The sequence below is a fragment of the Tachypleus tridentatus genome, chromosome 1 (genome assembly GCF_004210375.1).
Source record: "Tachypleus tridentatus isolate NWPU-2018 chromosome 1, ASM421037v1, whole genome shotgun sequence".
NCBI lineage: Eukaryota > Metazoa > Arthropoda > Merostomata > Xiphosura > Limulidae > Tachypleus > Tachypleus tridentatus.
Window position 1 is genome coordinate 183711522 of NC_134825.1, and position 23922 is coordinate 183735443.

The 23922-nt window shown below is 31.2% G+C and overlaps 1 long non-coding RNA gene across 1 annotated transcript; it reads left to right on the plus strand.

Annotated features, from left to right (window-relative positions):
• The first annotated feature begins 2809 nt into the window (after window positions 1–2809).
• Window positions 2810–23081, plus strand: LOC143232004 (uncharacterized). The gene is made up of 3 exons (XR_013017331.1): window positions 2810–2939; window positions 21898–22098; window positions 22539–23081. It is a non-coding gene; the product is annotated as an uncharacterized LOC143232004 (long non-coding RNA).
• The last annotated feature ends 841 nt before the right edge of the window (window positions 23082–23922 follow it).

The window sequence follows — 23922 nt, forward strand, 5'->3', positions numbered from 1 at the left end:
GCGTCTGAATTTTCACCAAAAAACCCTACAACAGTCTTGTTTGAAACAGTATGCTGTAATGGCGTAGGTAAAAGGTATTCAGATAAACTTTTATGGAAATGAGCCGCACAAGGTCATGTATCTCATGTTCAACGGTTATCACTTGAAAACAAAATCGTATTAGGCACTTTGGTGTTATAAGAGAAACGTTCAAATACCATTATTCGATCAGGCAAGAGAAACACTAACCCACGAACTGACGTGCACTCTCTCTCTCTGTCTCGGAATTTGGGTAATCATGTGCACTCTGGAGGGTCAGGTGCGCTTTGACCTCTGCCTCCTTCTTTTACTTATACGATCATGCAGTGTCGGTTGGTATGGCTACTGCTTAAGGGTCAGGGTGGGCTGAATTTATCCGACCCTTTTCATGGCAATGTCCATGTACTGGTTTCATAGATGTTATTTGCCCAATCAGTAGGAAGTCTGGTTTGATGGTCGCCTTTTCTTTTCCCTTTTATAGATATATTATTATTATTTAAATTTATTTTTGTGTTTAAAATATATGTTGATCGGGGAGAGATGTTTAGGACTATCTTCATCGTGTATGCAGTACCTGTCTAGTTCGCATAATAATTCATTTTTCATCCATTTTTATCAATATACGTTATTGTACTATGTAGGAGTCAATCTACTATAGTTGGTATGTTTGAATATTTGTGTATGAAATTAGTTGATGTAGTTCTGGGAACTGTATACTGTTGTGAGAAGTGTGTTTTGTATTTTTGTAGCTTGGTTTTGATTATTTTGTCACTTACAGTAATCCAAGCTGGAGCTACATAGTCCATTACTGGTCTAATGTATGTTGTGTAAATATTTATTACATTGTCCGTTGATGCTTCACTGTTCTTCGCCAGACTTCTAGCATAGTTAATTCTTCGCCAGACTTTACATTGTAATTTCATTTAAATGGCTAATCCATGTTAATTTTGAGTCGTAGGTTAGACCTAGAAATATGGCCGCTGTGGCAGTCTGAAGTAGTGTTCCATTTATATATATATTTACAGCTGTTCCTTTTTGTGCTTTGTCAGCTTGGTAAATACGACAAGTTGTGTTTTTGCTGTATTTACTTTTATTCTATATTTTGGCGGTATTCACTTGTTATTTAATTGTGGTTGTATGTTTGTGGCTACTATTGCTGGTGTTCGAGGACTTTTCCAGACTGCCACATCATCAGTGAACTGTGATGAGGATCCATTATTAGGATCCTTCAGTGGCTAACCACCTCTCCCTGAACGATGCCAGCTTCTGGAGTAAAGTACTCAGAAAATGTTTCATCTACATTTGTTCTACATTTTCTGTTTTCCAAAAAGTTAGATAACCAGCGAGTAATTCCACATGGTAGTCCCATTTCATGCATATGGAACTGTAGACCGTTATGCCATACAGTGTTAACTGCTTTCTCAGTGTCAAGTAAGCAGGCGACAGTGCACTGTTTTTTGTTATAGTTATCTATTATCTCTTCAGTTAATCTAAGTGATCGGTTGTTTGTCTAAATTTTCTGAAGCCATTTTGTTTTTCAGGCAATTTAGAAGTTATTTTCAAGTATGTGGAGAGTCTATTGCTAATTATGTATTCTAAAATTTTGCCTACACAGCTGGTCAGACTGATTGGTCGGTAGCTATTAGGTTTATTGGCTGGCTTTTCTTTCTTATGAAACATTAATATGTTAGTATGCTTCTAAAAAATTGGTATGTATCCAGAGGATAGTGATAAATTAAAAAGTGCTTTTAGGTAGTCAAACAGTTTTGGAGTGCCTTTTTTTAGGAGGATGGCTTGTATCTCATCTTTACCCGGTGATTTGTTTTATGTGTTTTTATTGCTTCATGTATGGATATTTCTTTTGTTTGTATCATGTCTTCTTAGTTTGTTACGTGTCTTGTGTTTGTTTCAGATATACTTGTTGGGAAAATTGGTTCAAACTATTCTTTACTGTTTAGTATATAATTTGTGACTTTGTTATAAAAATAAGTGTTCATATCTGGATCAGTACGTGTACTCTTGACTCTAATCTACGAATTCAAAATTAGGATGTTTTGGCACAGATGGCCCTAGTGGACCTGTGCACGAAATTCGGACAAACAATTTACATAAAGCGTTAAAATGTTCGTTTCTTCATAGATGCTTCTGACTCTACGTCAGAATGACTTATGTATGTTACATGTAATAAAATGTGACTTCTCACGGTATAAATTTATTCATAAAAAAATTACAGTTTTTCTATTCTAAACCAGGAAGATTTGGGTTTGTTTTGAATTTCGTGCAAAGCTATTCGAGAATTATTTGCGCTAGCCGTCCCTGATTTAACAGTGTAAGACTGACTAGAGGGAAGGCTGCTAGTCATCACTACCCACCGCCAACTCTTGGGCTACTCTTTTACCAACGAATAGTGGGATTGACCGTACATTATAACAACTCCACGGCTGAAAGGGAGAGCATGTTTGGTGTAACGGAGATTCGAACCCGCAATTCTCGGATTAAAAGTCGAGTGCCTTAACCACCTGGCCATGCCGGGCCACTAGGAAGAAGACAAAGATAAGTTTACATCGATCTGTGCGTATTACATATTATAGTTTGGAGTTGATAGACTGTAGTAACGTTAAGAACCATTTCTACCCTAAGCTAGAATTATTTTCTAGAATACTTTGTTGGAATATGTTCAGCTTTCTTTCTCATTATCACTTTCACAGAAATCAGCTATATAAGTATGAACGTTATTATTTTGTTTTCGTTTTTTTTTAAAGCGGAATTTTTCAGTTACGCTAGTGAGCGATGCTACTGCTCTGTTTGATTGGCCGAGGTCAATCAGACTCTCATGACTGGTAACGAGATTGTGAAATTCTTTTCTGTGAAGACAATGATGGTGGATCGTGATGATGGACGTAGTCAGGGTGAAGTTCAAAGTATGTGTGGTATGCTCTTAGCTGCGTTAGAATTTTTGTCGAAAACGTAAATTTTATTTTTAGAAATTATAGAATTGTAATAGTAGAGTATATCACGGCTAATATATGAAGATATTTTTCAACATGTATATCGAAAAGTATTGTAAATTAGCGAAGCTACCGTGTTTCTCGAAAATAAGACATGGCTTATATTAATTTTCACTCCAAAATATGACACTAGGGCTTATTTTCGGGGGATGTCTTATTTTGATATATTAAAAAAATGAAGTTACAAAGTAAAACTATTATTAAACTAACTGATTAATACTTAAACAAACTAATTAACTAACTATTAAACTATTTAATAAATTATTATTTTTTATTTCTTTCCTCTTCCTGCCACTCTTAACTAGGGCTTATTTTAAAACTATCCCCAAAAATCACACTAGGTCTTATTTTATGGGTAGGTCTTATTATCGGAGAAACACGGTATCTCGATTCGCAGACAAGTGTCCCTGTTAGCTTGAGATTTAAGTTGTAATAACCAATAAAATGTAAGTTAACCTTGTAGTTTTTCGGGCATTTATGATTGTTACTTTTTACACCGGTAACATTTTATTTACATGGAATATATAAGAGTACGGTTAATAATATGCTGATTTTGGAGAAAACATTTTTAGGTTTTTGTCATTATTCTAATATTCGAAGTACTTTTGCGTTCTGAATTAAACCTCTATAAATGTTATAAATCACAAATGGAACATAATGATATTGTTATTTATTGGTTCGGTATTTCACAAATGTGCTTTCCCCTCGAGTCGAAGGTTACTATTTATGTACTAGTATTCAGTAGTGCAAAATGTAAAGGTGTTAACGCTAGAACTTTTTGTTTTCGGTGGAGTGATAAATGTTATTTGTAGTGATGAGATGTTGAACTTACTCTAGTGGTCAGAGTACCATGCAGAGTATTCCCAATGTTTGTGTGTGATGCTAAATGATCTAATAAGTTTTTTTTTAAAAAATGGGAAAATAAAAATAAACAGTGAATGTTCTCCAAGTTTATGATTTACGTAATAGTTCCACTTAGAGAGAAATTAAAAAAAAAATTAAAAGGGTTAGCTAATGAGTAATAGTTGAAATAAATACCATCAGTAAATAAGTATCAGAATGTAACTTTTTATTCTATTAGTGTCTACATTTGGATGTTTGTAAGAGAATGATGTTTGTTTATATATATATATAGGACAACAAAGAGTCTATTGGTCCATCCAAGGCTATCCTATCCTTAAATTAAATATTAAAACAGAACAGTTAAAGTCAGCCTTTATAACTGCATCCACCATACCTAAAGGCAATCATTACAAAGCTGACCACCCTGTTAGAAGAACTCCTGAATGTAAATATTACAAGAGTATTACATGTTTTTAAGAATATGACAGGTCACCAAAGGTTTAGATATTGAATTCTAGGACATGTTGTTGTTATTCTATCTGTGTACAAGGTTTCAGTCTGTACCAGTGAACTATAAAATTTATTTACCTAAAAACAAGATTAGAAACTTTTGCCCTAACATTGAAAGCTACTGCCCACCAGTGAATATTCCTCATTATGAGTATTACCTTTCACACTGAATATCTTCTACCTTTTATGACCTGTAAAGTGTGGATAAGTTAACCTTACATTGGTGAAACCAACTTTGACAGTTTCATTGTGTGTCCACATCCTTACAAGTGATAAGTGAAACATAAATTATGTTTTGGATTTGTGTATATAGACATTGTAACTTGTCAGTATATATCCCTTCTAGGTTTCTTGTGATAGTTAATTGAAACAAAAAGTTTGGTAAGAAGAACTATGCGACGGGCTATCAGCTAGGCCTAGTTTTTGCTGGTTAGTCTAGGCTTCGAATTATTTTTATCATTGTTTCTAAAGAGCAAAGTATTTCATTTAAAGTCATTTTTATGTTTGTTTGCAAAAATTTAAATACATCATTGAAGGTTAAAAATTATATAATTACTAATACATGGTTAAGAAATACTATTAGAATAGAAATGAATGTCTGTATTAGACAGTTAATGTGTTGGAATTTAAGTTGAAAATTCAGAAATAACTATGAGATGGAATGTGTTAGTATTTTAAAATGGTTGTCGAATATCAAATCCTTCTGACTCGACTAAATGATGCAGATTTTCTACACCAGGCATTTAATTTGAATTTTGTATTTGGAAATTTGAGGTCAGTACAACTTTGCTTGTAATATTGTAACTCTTCAAAGGTCTGTTTTTAATGTCATCCACTTCAGTTGCCGTGAAGGTGTTTCTGATGTATTTATCTCTAACTTTAAAGTTTGTGTCAACATTAACTGTTATGTGTGGTTTTGTGTTAGTTAGGTTTTAATTTACTGTAAAGTTTGTGTCAACATTAACTGTTATATGTGGTTTTGTGTTAGTTAGGTTTTAATTTACTGCTAGGTTTATGAATTTATGGATGAGATTGTTATGTTTTTCTTATACCTCAGGTAGTTTTTGGTGGAATGTCCATATAAGGTGTTTGTTGTATGAAACATTAAACAACAGATAACAATTGTAAACTTAATCTAACAGTAATATAAAGTTTCATAACTCCTGATAAATATTGTCATTTACACAAACCATTTGAAGTTTAACATTTAACAGTAATCAGTTTTATCCTAAATATGAAAGACATGTCATAATGTATGAATATCTGCAAAAATAAAACACCAGGTTTTGTACTGTGTGTGTTTGCATAAATTTTTAAGTTTGTTTAATTCAGTGTTATAAAAATTTATATAGACATAAAAATTGAAGTGTTAACACATTTGATTTCATTGTTATTAATGTATGCGTGTAATTATTTCTGAGTTTCGTTGAACCTCAAGTCAGATATTTTTAATTGAAAGTTACAGAGCAAGTCATTAGTGGCATTTGTTAATTGTTTGGTTCATTAGTAGATTACATTGAATAAATTAATTATTATTGTCATATCAACTTGGATAGTTGCTAATTATTGAAAACACTAATTTAAGTTTGTTGATTCTACAGGGTGTTCAGAAAGTCACTGTGCACTTATATATTTATTAACAGACAAAACTGCACAGTGACTTTCCGAACACCCTGTATTCATAAGTTGGGATTTTGATTGATTAAGCTGAATACACTTGAAATTAAATTGAAAATATAAATCACAATGCTAGTATTTTTGATTACTTGGATAATTTGAATAATCAAAACTAAAAATATGATTAACAGCTTTATTGATTGTTAGTAGAAGTTTCATTGATGTAAATACTGATAACACTAATCCAGTTTGTGATTGTTAGTAGAAGTTTCGTTGATGTAAATACTGATGACACTAATCCAGTTTGTGATTGTTAGTAGAAGTTTCGTTGATGTAAATACTGATGACACTAATCCAGTATGTGATTGTTAGTAGAAGTTTCGTTGATGTAAATACTGATGACACTAATCCAGTTTGTGATTGTTAGTAGAAGTTTCGTTGATGTAAATACTGATGACACTAATCCAGTTTGTGATTGTTAGTAGAAGTTTCGTTGATGTAAATACTGATGACACTAATCCAGTTTGTGATTGTTAGAAGTTTCGTTGATGTAAATACTGATCACACTAATCCAGTTTGTGATTGTTAGTAGAAGTTTCGTTGATGTAAATACTGATGACACTAATCCAGTTTGTGATTGTTAGTAGAAGTTTCGTTGATGTAAATACTGATAACACTAATCCAGTTTGTGATTGTTAGTAGAAGTTTCGTTGATGTAAATACTGATAACACTAATCCAGTTTGTGATTGTTAGTAGAAGTTTCGTTGATGTAAATACTGATAACACTAATCCAGTTTGTGATTGTTAGTAGAAGTTTCATTGATGTAAATACTGATGACACTAATCCAGTTTGTGATTGTTAGAAGTTTCATTGATGTAAATACTGATGACACTAATCCAGTTTGTGATTGTTAGTAGAAGTTTCATTGATGTAAATACTGATAACACTAATCCAGTTTGTGATTGTTAGTAGAAGTTTCATTGATGTAAATACTGATGACACTAATCCAGTTTGTGATTGTTAGTAGAAGTTTCGTTGATGTAAATACTGATGACACTAATCCAGTTTGTGATTGTTAGTAGAAGTTTCGTTGATGTAAATATTGATGACACTAATCCAGTTTGTGATTGTTAGTAGAAGTTTCCTTGATGTAAATACTGATGACACTAATCCAGTTTGTGATTGTTAGTAGAAGTTTCCTTGATGTAAATACTGATGACACTAATCCAGTTTGTGATTGTTAGTAGAAGTTTTGTTGATGTAAATACTGATGACACTAATCCAGTTTGTGATTGTTAGAAGTTTCGTTGATGTAAATACTGATGACACTAATCCAGTTTGTGATTGTTAGTAGAAGTTTCGTTGATGTAAATACTGATGACACTAATCCAGTTTGTGATTGTTAGTAGAAGTTTCCTTGATGTAAATACTGATGACACTAATCCAGTTTGTGATTGTTAGTAGAAGTTTCCTTGATGTAAATACTGATGACACTAATCCAGTTTGTGATTGTTAGTAGAAGTTTCGTTGATGTAAATACTGATGACACTAATCCAGTTTGTGATTGTTAGAAGTTTCGTTGATGTAAATACTGATGACACTAATCCAGTTTGTGATTGTTAGAAGTTTCGTTGATGTAAATACTGATGACACTAATCCAGTTTGTGATTGTTAGAAGTTTCGTTGATGTAAATACTGATCACACTAATCCAGTTTGTGATTGTTAGTAGAAGTTTCGTTGATGTAAATACTGATGACACTAATCCAGTTTGTGATTGTTAGTAGAAGTTTCGTTGATGTAAATACTGATAACACTAATCCAGTTTGTGATTGTTAGTAGAAGTTTCGTTGATGTAAATACTGATGACACTAATCCAGTTTGTGATTGTTAGTAGAAGTTTCATTGATGTAAATACTGATAACACTAATCCAGTTTGTGATTGTTACTAGAAGTTTCATTGATGTAAATACTGATAACACTAATCCAGTTTGTGATTGTTACTAGAAGTTTCATTGATGTAAATACTGATAACACTAATCCAGTTTGTGATTGTTAGTAGAAGTTTCATTGATGTAAATACTGATAACACTAATCCAGTTTGTGATTGTTATAGAAGTTTCATTGATGTAAATACTGATAACATTAATCCAGTTTGTGATTGTTAGTAGAAGTTTCATTGATGTAAATACTGATAACACTAATCCAGTTTGTGATTGTTAGTAGAAGTTTCGTTGATGTAAATACTGATGACACTAATCCAGTTTGTGATTGTTAGTAGAAGTTTCGTTGATGTAAATACTGATGACACTAATCCAGTTTGTGATTGTTAGTAGAAGTTTCGTTGATGTAAATACTGATGACACTAATCCAGTTTGTGATTGTTAGTAGAAGTTTCGTTGATGTAAATACTGATGACACTAATCCAGTTTGTGATTGTTAGTAGAAGTTTCGTTGATGTAAATACTGATGACACTAATCCAGTTTGTGATTGTTAGTAGAAGTTTCGTTGATGTAAATACTGATGACACTAATCCAGTTTGTGATTGTTAGTAGAAGTTTCGTTGATGTAAATACTGATGACACTAATCCAGTTTGTGATTGTTAGTAGAAGTTTCGTTGATGTAAATACTGATGACACTAATCCAGTTTGTGATTGTTAGTAGAAGTTTCGTTGATGTAAATACTGATGACACTAATCCAGTTTGTGATTGTTAGTAGAAGTTTCATTGATGTAAATACTGATGACACTAATCCAGTTTGTGATTGTTAGTAGAAGTTTCATTGATGTAAATACTGATGACACTAATCCAGTTTGTGATTGTTAGTAGAAGTTTCATTGATGTAAATACTGATGACACTAATCCAGTTTGTGATTGTTAGTAGAAGTTTCATTGATGTAAATACTGATGACACTAATCCAGTTTGTGATTGTTAGTAGAAGTTTCGTTGATGTAAATACTGATGACACTAATCCAGTTTGTGATTGTTAGTAGAAGTTTCGTTGATGTAAATACTGATGACACTAATCCAGTTTGTGATTGTTAGTAGAAGTTTCATTGATGTAAATACTGATAACACTAATCCAGTTTGTGATTGTTAGTAGAAGTTTCATTGATGTAAATACTGATGACACTAATCCAGTTTGTGATTGTTAGTAGAAGTTTCATTGATGTAAATACTGATGACACTAATCCAGTTTGTGATTGTTAGTAGAAGTTTCATTGATGTAAATACTGATGACACTAATCCAGTTTGTGATTGTTAGTAGAAGTTTCCTTGATGTAAATACTGATGACACTAATCCAGTTTGTGATTGTTAGTAGAAGTTTCATTGATGTAAATACTGATGACACTAATCCAGTTTGTGATTGTGTAGTAGAAGTTTCATTGATGTAAATACTGATGACACTAATCCAGTTTGTGATTGTTAGTAGAAGTTTCATTGATGTAAATACTGATGACACTAATCCAGTTTGTGATTGTTAGTAGAAGTTTCATTGATGTAAATACTGATGACACTAATCCAGTTTGTGATTGTTAGTAGAAGTTTCATTGATGTAAATACTGATGACACTAATCCAGTTTGTGATTGTTAGTAGAAGTTTCATTGATGTAAATACTGATGACACTAATCCAGTTTGTGATTGTTAGTAGAAGTTTCATTGATGTAAATACTGATGACACTAATCCAGTTTGTGATTGTTAGTAGAAGTTTCATTGATGTAAATACTGATAACACTAATCCAGTTTGTGATTGTTAGTAGAAGTTTCATTGATGTAAATACTGATAGTAGAACACTAATCCAGTTTGTGATTGTTAGTAGAAGTTTCATTGATGTAAATACTGATAACACTAATCCAGTTTGTGATTGTTACTAGAAGTTTCATTGATGTAAATACTGATAACACTAATCCAGTTTGTGATTGTTAGTAGAAGTTTCATTGATGTAAATACTGATAACACTAATCCAGTTTGTGATTGTTACTAGAAGTTTCATTGATGTAAATACTGATGACACTAATCCAGTTTGTGATTGTTAGTAGAAGTTTCATTGATGTAAATACTGATGACACTAATCCAGTTTGTGATTGTTAGTAGAAGTTTGATTGATGTAAATACTGATGACACTAATCCAGTTTGTGATTGTTAGTAGAAGTTTCGTTGATGTAAATACTGATGACACTAATCCAGTTTGTGATTGTTAGTAGAAGTTTCATTGATGTAAATACTGATGACACTAATCCAGTTTGTGATTGTTTAGAAGTTTCATTGATGTAAATACTGATGACACTAATCCAGTTTGTGATTGTTAGTAGAAGTTTCATTGATGTAAATACTGATAACACTAATCCAGTTTGTGATTGTTAGTAGAAGTTTCATTGATGTAAATACTGATGACACTAATCCAGTTTGTGATTGTTAGTAGAAGTTTCAGTTTTGATGTAAATACTGATAACACTAATCCAGTTTGTGATTGTTAGTAGAAGTTTCATTGATGTAAATACTGATGACACTAATCCAGTTTGTGATTGTTAGTAGAAGTTTCGTTGATGTAAATACTGATGACACTAATCCAGTTTGTGATTGTTAGTAGAAGTTTCGTTGATGTAAATACTGATGACACTAATCCAGTTTGTGATTGTTAGTAGAAGTTTCGTTGATGTAAATACTGATGACACTAATCCAGTTTGTGATTGTTAGTAGAAGTTTCGTTGATGTAAATACTGATGACACTAATCCAGTTTGTGATTGTTAGTAGAAGTTTCGTTGATGTAAATACTGATGACACTAATCCAGTTTGTGATTGTTAGTAGAAGTTTCGTTGATGTAAATACTGATGACACTAATCCAGTTTGTGATTGTTAGAAGTTTCGTTGATGTAAATACTGATGACACTAATCCAGTTTGTGATTGTTAGTAGAAGTTTCGTTGATGTAAATACTGATGACACTAATCCAGTTTGTGATTGTTAGTAGAAGTTTCGTTGATGTAAATACTGATGACACTAATCCAGTTTGTGATTGTTAGTAGAAGTTTCATTGATGTAAATACTGATAACACTAATCCAGTTTGTGATTGTTAGTAGAAGTTTCATTGATGTAAATACTGATAACACTAATCCAGTTTGTGATTGTTAGTAGAAGTTTCATTGATGTAAATACTGATGACACTAATCCAGTTTGTGATTGTTAGTAGAAGTTTCGTTGATGTAAATACTGATGACACTAATCCAGTTTGTGATTGTTAGTAGAAGTTTCATTGATGTAAATACTGATGACACTAATCCAGTTTGTGATTGTTAGTAGAAGTTTCATTGATGTAAATACTGATGACACTAATCCAGTTTGTGATTGTTACTAGAAGTTTCATTGATGTAAATACTGATAACACTAATCCAGTTTGTGATTGTTAGTAGAAGTCAAAACTAATCCAGTTTGACTGAACACCATTTATAACAAATGCCTGATTTTCAACATTGTTAAAAGAATTTACAAGGCATCTTTTAACAGACTTTCCATGACTGATGTAACATTAATGGTCTGTACTTATTGGGACAGTTTTTATTGCCTTCTTTGAAAAGAGGAGTTATATTAGCTAACGTCCAATCCTCTGACCACTGTTCGAAGATTAACAAAACTAGTAGCAAGTGGCTCACATATCTGATCCTTAACCTCCTTCAAAGTCCTTGAGGTATTTCTACCATAGGTCTTATCATTCTTTAAACTTCCCAGTTTCAGTAAACTCAAAATTTGTGTGATTATTTTGTTCTGTCTTGGTTCCATGTTCCAGTTTGGGTATATTGTTTTAATAACCCCAGCCATCCCATAATCATCATTTTCTTATGTCATCCCTCAAGGGTCCTAATCCAGTAATCATATTTTGTTTATTGTTAAAGAAATCCTTACTGTTAATTTTTACATTTTCATATACTCTATTCAATTTCCTTTTGGCCAACCATCTTGAAATTCTAGAATCAATTTAAACTTAAATTTATAATGCTTTCTTATTTCTGGTACTTCTTGTAACTCAACTGTTATTTGTACTCAACTTATTTTCTGTGTATAACGTGTTTATAATATGTAAGTGTTAAGTTTATAAAACAAATTTATGAATGTTTTATTTGGCATAAAATATTTTTCAGCTACTATAAAAGTATATTGGGTAATTTGCTGCCATCTATTGGTAGAAGTAAGCACTAAGGTAAATGAAAAATTAAATTTTAGGAAGTATATTTAACTTAAAACAACAATTTTAATGCTGAAAAGTGGAAAGCAATGAATTTCATATATTTTGGTATTACAATTTTTACTTGTGAAGTAGCTACATAGCAAAAAAAATTATCTCATAACCTGAAAAGTTTTGCCCCCACTATTTGTTATTCTATTATTATTATTACTGAATAATGAAAGTACCACATTATGATTAACAAATAAGTGTTACTGATGAGTTCAAACTGGTCTTAACATAAATTATAGACACTTGTATCATTATTATAGTAGTTAAAAAGTTTCATATGAATGTTCTCTTATGCTGGTAATTTCTGGTTTCTCTAGCTATAGACTTGCTGGAATCCATTTTTAATATACTATGGTACCTTAAAAAATCAACCATTATTTTGAATCACACAATTATTATTTTGAATCATATGAAGGCTTTAGGCCTAAAAAGAAAGTTTGATTTCAGTAGTCCTTATCTTTAGCCACATCATAGTGGCTCACAGAGTTCATTAGCTCCTTTATCTCTCGACCGATTTGAGATCTAATTACAGTTTTGGACTGAAGAGATTAAATTCTTTCAGTTGATGTATTTCATCACACCCAGGGTCTCGCAGATTAATTAACTTTAATCCCACCTGAAGGAATCTCAAGTGCTGTGGCTATTGAGGATTCCCTCTTGTTTGCTGTGGTCCCACAAACATGTTTTGTTGTGGGCAAACAGAATTATTTCACAATTTAATTGGGAGACATCCAACTTAAAAAAAATCTATTTCACTAGACATATTTTATTTGTATATTAGGAAACTAGAATTATATTTTTAAGGTTTAGTTTGTGCTTGTCAAGATGTTGTTTTAAGTCTGTATTGTAGTGCTACATTATATTTTTAAGGTTTAGTTTGTGCTCGTCAAGATGTTGTTTTAAGTCTGTATTGTAGTGCTACATTATATTTTTAAGGTTTAGTTTGTGCTCGTCAAGATGTTGTTTTAAGTCTGTATTGTAGTGCTACATTATATTTTTAAGGTTTAGTTTGTGCTCGTCAAGATGTTGTTTTAAGTCTGTATTGTAGTGCTACATTATATTTTTAAGGTTTAGTTTGTGCTTGTCAAGATGTTGTTTTAAGTCTGTATTGTAGTGCTACATTATATTTTTAAGGTTTAGTTTGTGCTCGTCAAGATGTTGTTTTAAGTCTGTATTGTAGTGCTACATTATATTTTTAAGGTTTAGTTTGTGCTCGTCAAGATGTTGTTTTAAGTCTGTATTGTAGTGCTACATTATATTTTTAAGGTTTAGTTTGTGCTCGTCAAGATGTTGTTTTAAGTCTGTATTGTAGTGCTACATTATATTTTTAAGGTTTAGTTTGTGCTCGTCAAGATGTTGTTTTAAGTCTGTATTGTAGTGCTACATTATATTTTTAAGGTTTAGTTTGTGCTCGTCAAGATGTTGTTTTAAGTCTGTATTGTAGTGCTACATTATATTTTTATGGTGGTTTTTATTTTCAAAGTTTTGAGCTACAATACTCTTATCCCCATACATTTTATTCCAATATACAAGTAATTCACACCAAATTCTATTCATGTTGAATAACTTTCAGGGGTTACTCAAGGTTGTTGAAATTTTACCTTGTAGCTTGTATTATATCTGCATTTTTCAAATATTCTAGGATATTATGGAATATTTTAACACTTTTTGGAATATTATAGAATATTCCACATTGATCAAAATGTTAAAGAATATTCCACATATAAATAATTCATACTGGCACTTTTAATTTCTGGATTGTTTTATACCAGACAGGTGGCAGCACTGTCTATATAGATGTTTCTGTTTGTCATAATAGTTTGCCCCCTCTAGTACAGTGGTATGTCTCTGGATTTACAATGCTAAAATCAGGGGTTCGATTCCCCTCAGTAGGCTCAGCAGATAGCCCCATGTGGCTTTGCTATAAGAAAACACACACTCATAGTTGTTATTTAAATATCTCCTGAATAGGTCATCAGAACTTTACCATACTATACATTTTGTAACAATATCTATGTAATGAATGAATCACAAGTTCTGGTAATGTAAGTATCATGAGAAATAGTTTGAGTTTCTTGTTCTACTTTCACTTTTTTTATTACGTAACCAGTTTTACTGAGGTGATGTAGTCTGGTATCAAGTGTCTGTTTTTATAAGTATTATTAATAACTAGTAGTAATTTAAAAAATCATAATTCTTGTGTAGACAATGTTATCATTACTACTAGAAGTTAGCTTTCTTACAGACATTTTGCATTTCTTCAAGTACAGGGTGAAACAGGAATAACCAGTCAATAATAGATCAATAATAAATATTACAGTTAGAACTTCATTGTATTTAGAACTTGGTTATAAATATAACCTTCCTACATCTATTGAAACACTAAATTATGTAAGCAAGTCAGGGAAACCTTTTTAAAAACAAAGTAAATGTAGGGATGGCTAGTATCAGTTACTTAAAAATGATGTAAACAACATAATAGAAAAGACATTTATATCTCTACTGTCTTGTTTGTATTGTTTTTGAGGATATGATGTTAGACATCTTATTTTCTTTTATTGATGAAAAGTGTCATATATTCAAAAAATATACAAGTTTATCCTATGGTCCAGTTATGTAATATTCAGTCGATTCCAACAAGTACATGAACTAGTTTAGTTATGACGCTCCAAATGATTGTGATATTGTGGCAGGAGTCATGGAGGAAGATAAGGACAGTTATCACTGATTTTGCCACAAAATAACTTCAGGTGAGCCAACCTTTAGATGACTATCATCTTGAAACACAAGTTATAGGATGTACAATAGATGGCCAAGGCATTGTATGACTTCTCAAGATCTGGATGTTAATGGGACAGTTTATGCTCACTGGTTGTGAGGAAAGAGGATTCTTTGACAAGTGCATCTTTGCTGTTTAAGTCTTTCTGAAGGCATGATTAACTACTTCTGATGCCATTTCTGCTCCTCAGAATGATCTTACAATGTCTTGGTAAGTATAAGACGGTGAATTCTGATAAAATATGTCTAAAATATTTGCTGGACATCCATGATATCTCAATGAGGAATCATTAGTTTGGGATCCTTTGATAGCTCTGTCCACAGAGACATACAGAGCAATGTTTAAGACATTAAATTGAGAGTAAGGCATCAGTGAACCTGCACACCCAGCTAAGTATTGGGAAGTCTGAGGACATGCCAGTTGAAGGTTTTGACTCAAGACTTCTTCAGGTGCCTTGTAGTTCCATCAGGATTTTTGTATTATAAGCTCAAGTCCTCAGGTTGGACTACAGATAGTTCAAGACTTGAATGAGAGGGGTGAGACTCATGCTGAAAAGTGGAATTCTATCATAACAAAGAAAGAAGAATGAACCGTTCATACATTAAGATGTTTCAGGATCATGGAAGACAGTTTTGTAACAGGAACAATACAAAAGTGACTGACTACACTAAAATAATGTAATTGTACTATCATATAAACAGTAAAATAATAATATACTTTAAATGTAATAAACGTCTTTATATCACATAATATGTAATGGTACCATGCCTTTGCAGTGTAGAACTTCAACCTACACCCGATGTGGCTTTACTATAAGAAAACACACTCAATCTCCAAGATGGATGAAGTTTAACACTTATTTCAAATGTTTTTTTGTACATTGGAACAAAATTAGGGGTGAGCACTTTAGAAATTTTTACCTGTGAATTACGATGACATTAGTGGTAAAAAATAAAGGTTTTAATTAATTTTGGCTGTAAAAGTAATTACATGAGATAATTTGAAGATTTAATTATGTGCATTATAAAAATATTGGAATCTGTTATTACATAAACACATTCAGGCCATGGAATTATGAACCATGCCAGTTTCATGATTTTGTAGTCAATGAAAGAACAATGTTACAAGATAATTTCAAAATCTTGTGGTTATAGTAGATGTAATACAGTGCTCTGAATGTTTGCTTTATAGGACTGCTGTGTTTGATAACATAAAAACTTAATTTATAGTTCTGAATTTTACCAAAGAGTTTAATTTCTATGTGAATTTAATGTATGTTTCATTTTAAATAAATTATGTTACTTTGAATAAAGCCACATACAAGTAATATTTATTGGAAGTTGATCGAGATGTGATTTGTAGAAGCTTTGCCAGATTGCATGGAGAGTTGGTAAAATAAACAATAAGAGTTTTTTACCTTATTTGAAAGTGCAGTAATAGCTAAGGGTGACATTATGTTTGAAATATGAGATAAATTTCAAATATAGTGATGGTGATTTGTAACTAAGTTTGAACTCGTGTAACAAATCTAACTATATTGTTCAACAGTTATATCACATGATTGAAAGGAAGTTCTTAACAGTATTGATTGATACTGAACTAATAAGAGATAATTTCACCTTTTTCAGAATACTCTACACGATTTCATTTCTTCAAGAGCTCTGAAATTCCTTGTTACTTTAAATAATTGTTTTTCTAGTTTTCTCTTAAACATTTTTGTAAAGTTTTGTTTACTTACTGACAAGACTGTAGTATTATTTCCAACTGGTTAAACTAAATCTTCAACATTGTTAGTTTGTACCAAATCGTCCATATTAAACGTGTTTGTAAAGTTTTGTGTATTAACTGACAAGACTGTAGTATTATTTCCAACTGGTTAAACTAAATCTTCAACATTGTTAGTTTGTACCAAATCGTCCATATTAAACATGTTTGTAAAGTTTTGTGTACTAACTGACAAGACTGTAGTATTATTTCCAACTGGTTAAACTAAATCTTCAACATTGTTAGTTTGTACCAAATCGTCCATATTAAATATGTTTGTAAAGTTTTGTGTATTAACTGACAAGACTGTAGTATTATTTCCAACTGGTTAAACTAAATCTTCAACATTGTTAGTTTGTACCAAATCGTCCATATTAAATATGTTTGTAAAGTTTTGTGTATTAACTGACAAGACTGTAGTATTATTTCCAACTGGTTAAACTAAATCTTCAACATTATTAGTTTGTACCAAATCGTCCATATTAAACATGTTTGTAAAGTTTTGTGTACTAACTGACAAGACTGTAGTATTATTTCCAACTGGTTAAACTAAATCTTCAACATTGTTAGTTTGTACCAAATCGTCCATATTAAACATGTTTGTAAAGTTTTGTGTACTAACTGACAAGACTGTAGTATTATTTCCAACTGGTTAAACTAAATCTTCAACATTGTTAGTTTGTACCAAATCGTCCATATTAAACATGTTTGTAAAGTTTTGTGTACTAACTGACAAGACTGTAGTATTATTTCCAACTGGTTAAACTAAATCTTCAACATTGTTAGTTTGTACCAAATCATCCATATTAAACATGTTTGTAAAGTTTTGTGTACTAACTGACAAGACTGTAGTATTATTTCCAACTGGTTAAACTAAATCTTCAACATTGTTAGTTTGTACCAAATCATCCATATTAAACATGTTTGTAAAGTTTTGTGTACTAACTGACAAGACTGTAGTATTATTTCCAACTGGTTAAACTAAATCTTCAACATTGTTAGTTTGTACCAAATCATCCATATTAAACATGTTTGTAAAGTTTTGTGTACTAACTGACAAGACTGTAGTATTATTTCCAACTGGTTAAACTAAATCTTCAACATTGTTAGTTTGTACCAAATCGTCCATATTAAACATGTTTGTAAAGTTTTGTGTACTAACTGACAAGACTGTAGTATTATTTCCAACTGGTTAAACTAAATCTTCAACATTGTTAGTTTGTACCAAATCATCCATATTAAACATGTTTGTAAAGTTTTGTGTATTAACTGACAAGACTGTAGTATTATTTCCAACTGGTTAAACTAAATCTTCAACATTGTTAGTTTGTACCAAATCGTCCATATTAAACATGTTTGTAAAGTTTTGTGTACTAACTGACAAGACTGTAGTATTATTTCCAACTGGTTAAACTAAATCTTCAACATTGTTAGTTTGTACCAAATCGTCCATATTAAACATGTTTGTAAAGTTTTGTGTATTAACTGACAAGACTGTAGTATTATTTCCAACTGGTTAAACTAAGTCTTCAACATTATTAGTTTGTACCAAATCGTCCATATTAAATATGTTTGTAAAGTTTTGTGTATTAACTGACAAGACTGTAGTATTATTTCCAACTGGTTAAACTAAATCTTCAACATTGTTAGTTTGTACCAAATCGTCCATATTAAACATGTTTGTAAAGTTTTGTGTACTAACTGACAAGACTGTAGTATTATTTCCAACTGGTTAAACTAAATCTTCAACATTGTTAGTTTGTACCAAATCGTCCATATTAAACGTGTTTGTAAAGTTTTGTGTACTAACTGACAAGACTACTATTATTTCCAACTGGTTAAACTAAATCTTCAACATTGTTAGTTTGTACCAAATCGTCCATATTAAACATGTTTGTAAAGTTTTGTGTACTAACTGACAAGACTGTAGTATTATTTCCAACTGGTTAAACTAAATCTTCAACATTGTTAGTTTGTACCAAATCGTCCATATTAAACATGTTTGTAAAGTTTTGTGTACTAACTGACAAGACTGTAGTATTATTTCCAACTGGTTAAACTAAATCTTCAACATTGTTAGTTTGTACCAAATCGTCCATATTAAACATGTTTGTAAAGTTTTGTGTATTAACTGACAAGACTGTAGTATTATTTCCAACTGGTTAAACTAAATCTTCAACATTGTTAGTTTGTACCAAATCATCCATATTAAACATGTTTGTAAAGTTTTGTGTATTAACTGACAAGACTGTAGTATTATTTCCAACTGGTTAAACTAAATCTTCAACATTGTTAGTTTGTACCAAATTGTCCATATTAAACATGTTTGTAAAGTTAAACATGTGTACTAACTGACAAGACTGTAGTATTATTTCCAACTGGTTAAACTAAATCTTCAACATTGTTAGTTTGTACCAAATCGTCCATATTAAACATGTTTGTAAAGTTTTGTGTATTAACTGACAAGACTGTAGTATTATTTCCAACTGGTTAAACTAAATCTTCAACATTGTTAGTTTGTACCAAATCGTCCATATTAAACATGTTTGTAAAGTTTTGTGTATTAACTGACAAGACTGTAGTATTATTTCCAACTGGTTAAACTAAATCTTCAACATTGTTAGTTTGTACCAAATCGTCCATATTAAACATGTTTGTAAAGTTTTGTGTATTAACTGACAAGACTGTAGTATTATTTCCAACTGGTTAAACTAAATCTTCAACATTGTTAGTTTGTACCAAATCGTCCATATTAAACATGTTTGTAAAGTTTTGTGTATTAACTGACAAGACTGTAGTATTATTTCCAACTGGTTAAACTAAATCTTCAACATTGTTAGTTTGTACCAAATCGTCCATATTAAACATGTTTGTAAAGTTTTGTGTATTAACTGACAAGACTGTAGTATTATTTCCAACTGGTTAAACTAAATCTTCAACATTGTTAGTTTGTACCAAATCGTCCATATTAAACATGTTTGTAAAGTTTTGTTTACTTACTGACAAGACTGTAGTATTATTTCCAACTGGTTAAACTAAATCTTCAACATTGTTAGTTTGTACCAAATCGTCCATATTAAACATGTTTGTAAAGTTTTGTGTATTAACTGACAAGACTGTAGTATTATTTCCAACTGGTTAAACTAAATCTTCAACATTGTTAGTTTGTACCAAATCGTCCATATTAAACATGTTTGTAAAGTTTTGTTTACTTACTGACAAGACTGTAGTATTATTTCCAACTGGTTAAACTAAATCTTCAACATTAGTTTGTACCAAATCGTCCATATTAAACATGTTTGTAAAGTTTTGTGTATTAACTGACAAGACTGTAGTATTATTTCCAACTGGTTAAACTAAATCTTCAACATTAGTTTGTACCAAATCGTCCATATTAAACGTGTTTGTAAAGTTTTGTGTATTAACTGACAAGACTGTAGTATTATTTCCAACTGGTTAAACTAAATCTTCAACATTAGTTTGTACCAAATCGTCCATATTAAACGTGTTTGTAAAGTTTTGTGTATTAACTGACAAGACTGTAGTATTATTTCCAACTGGTTAAACTAAATCTTCAACATTGTTAGTTTGTACCAAATTGTCCATATTAAACATGTTTGTAAAGTTTTGTGTACTAACTGACAAGACTGTAGTATTATTTCCAACTGGTTAAACTAAATCTTCAACATTAGTTTGTACCAAATCGTCCATATTAAACGTGTTTGTAAAGTTTTGTGTACTAACTGACAAGACTGTAGTATTATTTCCAACTGGTTAAACTAAATCTTCAACATTGTTAGTTTGTACCAAATCGTCCATATTAAACATGTTTGTAAAGTTTTGTTTACTTACTGACAAGACTGTAGTATTATTTCCAACTGGTTAAACTAAGTCTTCAACATTGTTAGTTTGTACCAAATCGTCCATATTAAACATGTTTGTAAAGTTTTGTGTATTAACTGACAAGACTGTAGTATTATTTCCAACTGGTTAAACTAAATCTTCAACATTGTTAGTTTGTACCAAATCATCCATATTAAACGTGTTTGTAAAGTTTTGTGTACTAACTGACAAGACTGTAGTATTATTTCCAACTGGTTAAACTAAATCTTCAACATTAGTTTGTACCAAATCATCCATATTAAACATGTTTGTAAAGTTATGTGTACTAACTGACAAGACTGTAGTATTATTTCCGACTGGTTAAACTAAATCTTCAACATTGTTAGTTTGTACCAAATCATCCATATTAAACATATCTAAAGCTGCCACCTCCCCCCAAAAAACAAAAACACCTGAAATTATTATAGTTGTTAAATAACTATAAATTAGTTCTGTGGTTTGGTATTCAGTCATTGTTTCAGTATAGTATGTAAATATGAGTTAACTGACAGGTAAATATTTGAACTTTGACAAATACATTTGTTATATTAATATTTATTTTGCCTTTTTGATGCTGATTTACCCATAATAGAAACCTAATGTGTCCTGGGGTGGAGATTAAGAAAGTGTAATGACATGTATTACCAGCTTCCATCTTTGTACAAGAATAAACAATTTAAACTTTCAGTATGCTGTGTAAAGCTATTTTTCAATATAACCTGAATATATATATTTTGAAAAGTGTTACCTGGTGTTTATGGAAACAGACTTTCACTGGATTTGGAAAATACTTGAAAAGGTAGAATGTTGACAGAAATGAAGGGTGATTTCTAGTTGTGATAAATGTATTAGATGCTTGGGGAATGTAAACATTATTTCAGAGACATGAGTTTAATAATACGTGAATATCCAAGTCTGGTTACATAACATCAATATCTGGCTAGTAAACAACACATCTAACCTTTTATGAATGGGTCTATTTTTCTTTTATTTCATATTTTGTCGACCTTAAGTAATTTGTTATGACTAGACATTTTAATTTATACTTAAATGTAAAAGTCTGAAGTTTTAGACCAATGTGTTTACCTTGCCTTGTTCTGACTGACCAGACAGTTGTTTACAGGTAAGGTGGATTTTCTGGATTATTTATCTGTCTGAATGAGTAACAACCAGACGGTAATGTCATGTCTGGTGTCTGGTCATGCATTGATTCATTGTCTGCTTATTTCTGTTAGCTTCTAGGCTAGCCCCTGTGTGTGTGTTGTTCCATACACACACGTGAACTGGTCTGGAGCAGTCTTGACTATCAGGTGAAGCAAGCTAATATAAGAAAGGAAACCAAAAGCTCACATCCCAGTATCAGTGATACTTGCTACTCTGTCACATTGTGCAGTCTACTTCATCTGTCTTTCCTCTTAACTGGAGGATTGTTATAGGTAGGTGGGAGCCCTAAAACACCTGTCTGTATTTTAAACACCAAAAGTACTTAACAAAGGTTTTTAAATTATTACTTCATTACCAGTTGGAACATAAACATTTCACGAACTGCTGGAATATCTTTGGGTTTTGTCTCTTGGATAAAGTTTTCTTGTAACCTCAAAACTTTTCTCTAATTGAAGTGATACTAGGGTACTGTTTTAGTTTGAGTTTTAACTTCAAAAGTTTTCTCAAATTGAAGTGATAGTGGGGTAGTGTTTCAGCCTGTGTTTTAACTTTTTGTTGTTCACATTTAAAAGCTTCACAATCATGTTTAAAGTTAGCAACTTTCTAAACATCATACATAGTTCATGACCACAAGTTTCTGTTAAACATCGGGACCGTTAAAATGGGCATTTTTTGTTCTAGAATGAAAAGCTGAAATTGGTGTTTTTTTAAGACATTTTGTAGGAACTCTGATCGATTCTTCAAGGCTTAGCAAGTGGAATAAGAAGGCTACTGTTTTAAGGCTTAGGGCATAACATCTTGAGATGGAGAAGACTGCAGGTGAGAATGGTCACACAATGTTTGGGAATCATATTTAATAACATGATAATATAAAAACACATCCTTATACACTGGAATTTCCTCTGCAGTCACAACTGGTTTTATGAGGGTCTTTCACTTAATTCAGATCCATTGTCACCTCCAAGGAACAAGTTACAGAACAATAAGTAATATGAAAGCTGTTCCTTTTCTGCCATACGATAACTTGGTGTTGGTTTTAAATTGAGAAAGTTCTTGGTGTGGTGTTTCATGCTAATCAGTAAATTATAATTGGGCAAAAAATGTTTTTAATGTTTGCAGAACAAAATTATATTCCTTTTCAAATTTAAGTGTACTTTAGGTATTTCATTACACATGTATAAGTGTACTTTAGGTATTTCATTACACATGTATATATTTTTATGTAGCTTGGAATAAATGCTATTTGAGACTCAAAGGATTATGTGTTCTCTCTGTGTTCTACAAGGAATTTCAGTCTGAGATTAACTGCTAATAAATAACATCGACTTCATCACAGGCTGACATTGTTTTGGTTGTGAGTAACAAGAAACTTGGGTGTAACTAAAAATCAGTATGAAAACAACTGTATACACTGAATGATTCATAATTGCTTAATAGAAAAGCCTGTTATGTCTGTTATTTGTTTGTAATAATGAGTAAATATTAAAGAAAATACATTCCACAAAAATCCACACTTTTCATACAAACACTATAATATAACTTGCATGTTTGTTGTGGTTTTAACAAATATATTTGTTGTCAAAAGTATTATAAATATAGTTCTGAATACAGCTAAGATTCACAGATGCATCCCTTACAATTTCCCAGAAATGAACATAGTGTTTTCAAGTATGTTTTTATATCAGATTTTCTCAAACAGGGCTCCCACGTTGATGTGATAATTGTCTGTAAATTAAAAACAAAAGAAATGAAGATAAATGTCTAATTAATTTATGCGTTTAATAAATGTTACTATTATTGCACTGAATTGTTCGTCCAGAAATATCAGAACTGGCAGAAAATGATAAAGTTTGACATAAAACTTCAAGAAAAGGTTTAGGTTCACATGGAAATAGACATTAGGTTAAAGACAATAAGGTAAATTTTGTGAGGTAATTATAAGTTACTTATAAACTGTGTATTTATACATAGGTTTGTTCAAATTACATTCAAAAATTTTACCTTAAAATATGAGTGGGTAAACTTTTTACAAGACAACTTTGTATGATTTAAGAACAAATAACAGCATTTCCTACTTGCTAATCTTGTGATCTAGG